Here is a 4,710-nt window from a genome sequence, read left to right as displayed (position 1 = left end):
GGGCACCTTCACACCATCCTGCCTTCCCCTTCAGCTCCGGGCTTTTTGGATACACTGGACTTGAGTTCAGCTGAGATTTTGCTCAGAGAGGTTGAAATACATGGAATGCGTTGACAAGAACAGAGAGAAACCAGGATGCTGAGATAAGTAATAACGAGATGTCTAATAAATGATATCAAAACTTGACTGAAGCTAAGCCTGCAGTGATACACACAGAGCCAGCAGACAGATGGGAACCACAGAGGAAGCCAAGAGGCAACAATGAAGAGATGATAAGACAGTGGCCAGGAAAGAACAATGCAAAAATGATTTGGACTAAGTTTACATCAGAAAACTCTGTCTGGTGCCAGGAGAGAAACCTGAGGAACATGGCAGGACTGACTGCAGTGCAACCACTGGGTCTAGACAAGAGGGAGAGCCCAAGTGTCAGAAGGAGGAAATCAGAGGCCTAAATGTCTCAACAGCAGGGAAACATAGTTCCTTCTTTGTCAGAGAGGAAAAGCTCCCAGGAAAGCCCCTTGCTGCAGACTGGAGTCCTGCTGCTGTCTGAGGGAATACGAAGCAATTGGCAGGTGTGGAAGAAGCAGAGACAAAACAAAAAATCCTGGTGGTAAACAGAGTGGAAGTGGGTGAGGCAGGATTCTGTTTGGAGTGACATCAATTATTTATGACTGTTTGTACCCCATATCTTGTATCTCAAAAGGAAGGCAGAGGCTTGGTCCTCAGGGGCCGGTTATCCACGCCCGAGAGCGGCAGGGCTTCCGTGACAGGGACCATGTCCCTGGGATGGAGCTGGAGCCAGGATGACCCCGTGCAGGGACAGGGATGGCAGCTCGGGGTGCTGGGATAGGGACAGTCTGCTGTCACATCCAACCTTTCCCTGTGGGCAAATGAACCAACTCACAGAAATGTGTGTTGCTGTGAAGGAGGGAGAACAGAGGTGACAGTGAGGATTAGGTTTGAGCATAGTGGGGATGGAGCAGTTCAAGGAGTCCATGTCCATCCAACAAAACACTTTGGGATGTGCCCACTTTGGCATCAAACAAGTCCTGCTGCCTTGACTAAGGGTTAGGTATAAGCTTTTTCTGTATTTCTGAATTAAGCCAATGCTGTAAAAACTTTGTGAACTTGAAATCAGGGAGAGCAAAGCCAGTCTTGCTCTATTTTTCATATTTGTTCCGAGGGGCTTGTTGGCAAAATTGTGTTCTGTACTCTTACAAAAGAAATCTGGGACAGAATTATTTGAATAGAGAGCTATAAGTGATAAAATCTGTTTACACCACGACATCTCCAGCCAAATGATTGACGTATATATTTCTGTCCTTCCATTGATGTAACTTTTCAATTTCCTGTTGATGTCTAAGCTTGATTTATTTTTCCATTTATTTGGGTTTTACAAAGAGCACTAAAGAGCTTGGCACTTGGGGCTCTTTTTTTTTTGCAGTTCAACCCTCTTAGTCCTCGATCCCTTCATTGTTTCTGCAAACAATGAAAAAGAGAGATGGAAAGAACAGCTGTGAACAGCTGGTTTGCTCACCAGGTGTCTGACTGGTATTCAAGTATCCTCTTTTGAGGGAGGCCTGTATTCTCTGAAAACAAAACAAAAAAATTAATTCAGAGTTCACTTTATTTGCTGCCTTCACACATGATGTGACACAGATTTGCAGATCTGAAAGAAGCCTGAAAAAGCAAAACAAACAAGAAAAGCTGCTCCAGGAAATCTCAGGGTTTTTTCTCTCTGGTTGCACCCCAGCTGAATCGAGCAAAGAACTCTGCAGGGCCTCTTTAGGCAGTTCCTGCCAAGTTAATTTTAGAGACTCCTTTCTCTTCTCATCATCTAACTCCCCTCTGCCTCCCTCACCCAACATCGTATTCAAAGCAGCGGTCAGGAGCCAGGCCTGGAGACCTCTGGTTTTGAGGAAATGACTCCTATGATTTATTCTGCCAGCAAACCTGCTCACTTGGGCAAGACCCACTATCCATTCCCAGCTCACAGAAGTCCTCTGGTTCCTAGAAAAGCAGCTACATGTTGCCAGTCATCCCAAGGTAGCAGAGTCTTGAATGCAAATTGAGAAAAAGCAGACTGAATTCAGGAGCAAAACTGATTTATTGCCCACAGATTGGTAACACGATCACAGCAGCGCTCCAACATGCCCCAGGAATAGTGATGTAGTCCTGACATCCTGCCCCACGGAGGTTTATTCAAGGCAAACAGAGAGAGGCAAACACACACATATCACCCTGAGGGAGGACACACAGATTTACTGGCAAACAGAACCAGGGACTCTTCAGCAGCTCTGTCTGCAATGGCAGAAATTGGTGAGTAGCACTGCCCAAAACTGGAGTCTTCAGTTCCCCTCTTGCTCCTGGGTACAGCAGCTTCTCCTGGATGTCTGTAGCCTCTGACTTTTTGGGAGGGTGCCAGCACCTATTTTTCCTCTTACAGGCCACAGCTGTGTTGGTGGGGAGGTCACCCAGCAACACCCCAGATCTGGTCACACCAAGTGCTTCTTGCTACCACACCAGCTGAGCCAGACCAGAAAAATCTTCATTTACTAGGAATGAGGAGAGAAAGAGTCTAACTCTTAATCTTCACAAGCAATAAAACAAGAAGCTGTAGCTCTTGCTTTGTGATTTCTCAGATTAAATGCTTTGCTACCTACAATAATAATTTGATTTCTGGCAGTGACAATTAGTTCATAGCCCCCGTTCAGCTAAACACACACACCTGAGCAGAACACTGTGTGCACCTAAACCCATCCCAGCTCAGCAAAGCACTGTCAGCATGGACTTCAGGGCCAGGGAAAGAAGGGAAGTGAATCCTTAAAGTTATTTGTGCAGCACCAAGTCAGAGCAATAGAAAGGATAGGTTAGTTTATATGGAGCAATTTTGAATTTGATAGAAAACTCAGATGGGGTAAGCAAAAGGAGTTTAACTGAATTTGGTGCAAGTATAGCTATATCACTAATTTTATATCTGCATCATCTTGATTAACTCTTGAGTTATGGGACAGAAGACAAATCAGGTAAGCAGCCCAGCTACAGCATAACTGAAACCCATTTGAGTCAGCTTTACCCATTCCAGGACACCTGCATTCAATATCAAGAATGTAATGTTTTTTCCTCCTGTTTTTAAGTTATTTCACCATTAATAATGAGAAGGAATCCACAATTTCATGGATAAGGACAAGCAGACTGACTAAATATCTCACAGCGCATCAAAATAGATTTGCCACAGTTTGGGGTAACTGAGCTTTCCTTGGAAAGTTACTTAGAGATGAAAAATAAGGATATTTCCTTCTTCCAGGTATTAATCTTCTATTGCTTTTCACCCTGCAGAGTAGCACTGACTGAAGTTCACCCATGATCTGTTGATATCAGCCCCGTACTGTTGATAAAGTTATAAGGATTTATCTGACATGAAGATTCAGATCACTGTTCTGAATCAAGTAATGAGTTTTATCTTTCACATCAAATTTGTCTTTCTGGTTAACAAAAAAAAAGTCAGTTAAATGTTAAGCTATTTTATATGAGCATTCAACATCATTTCAGTTACATCCTACTGGAGATCATGGAGAGGATTCCTGCCTGACTGTCACACCTTGTGACCCTACTGGTGTGGGTCAAACCTCTAATCCATCCTCTGTCATGCAGCATCCTGAACTCATGCACACACTCCAAATTAAAATTGAGGGGTTTTTTGCCTGTAAAGTCCTTATCCAAAGCAAAAATATCATGGGCCAAAATCAGCTCCTTTAGGGGTTTGCTCCTTGTAGTATTGAACAGAGCCAGTTCTGGTGGCAGCAGAGCCCTCCAGAAGGGAGCTGGGATAGAAGCAAACACCAGCACCCCATTCTGCTTGATACATCTCAGCTGGGCAGGGGTTTGAGGGACACATCTCACCTGGAGCCTGAGACAAAGAAAAAGCAATCAGGGAAATAGCTGATCAGTGTCTGCCACCTCATGGCAACTGCTTTAATTTTCTTGAGGATCAGATCCTCTCCAGCTGAGACTTTTCTAGTAAGTTAATGTGTGATAAAGGAAATTGGATATAAGTTCATATGTTTCCCTGCTGGGTATCAGGGGTTGTAAGTGGGAAGTGTTTTCATGGATGTGATAGCAATGGTGTCTGAGCTTCTGGGGAGAGGAGTAGAGATCTGCAGGCAAGGTTTGTGAGCTTAATCTGATAAGACCTAGTCTTTGTTTTGAGCTTCTTTTATTCGGGATACGCTTAACCTCGAGTGCCAGCTGTCTCGCTCACCTCTGTAGGACTATTCATAGTCTCAGACACTTCCCTGACTGATGTGTGTGGGGGGTTGGGGTTCCAGGAGGGCACTGAGTACAAATAACTAATCAAACCCATTCTGTATCCTAAGAGCTGTTTTCTAGTTTACCTTTTAATTTTCGTTCTTGAATTTCTATTCCTTTCTCAAAAGCAGCATTTTCACAGCTGTTTTCTGCTGCTGTAGAGACGAAACTCAGAACAAATGCACCTGTAAAGCAGGAAAGAGTTTAACCGCTGTGGTAACACTTTCCGAGGGCGAGCATCGTGTGAGCTATGAGCAGCGACCGCGGGAACTCCTGCCACTCTCTCTGGGTGCTGGCAAAGGCTTGACACCCTTGACCAGAAGAGGTTAAAAAGCAGAGGTTTCCTTTTTGACAGGCGCTGCTGGATCTCGCAGCGGGGTCAGCCCGCGGCTCCCCGGGGCC

The sequence above is a fragment of the Corvus brachyrhynchos genome, unplaced genomic scaffold (genome assembly GCF_000691975.1).
Source record: "Corvus brachyrhynchos isolate BGI_N302 unplaced genomic scaffold, ASM69197v1 scaffold407, whole genome shotgun sequence".
Classification (NCBI taxonomy): Eukaryota; Metazoa; Chordata; class Aves; order Passeriformes; family Corvidae; genus Corvus; species Corvus brachyrhynchos.
This window is presented reverse-complemented; position numbering follows the sequence as displayed.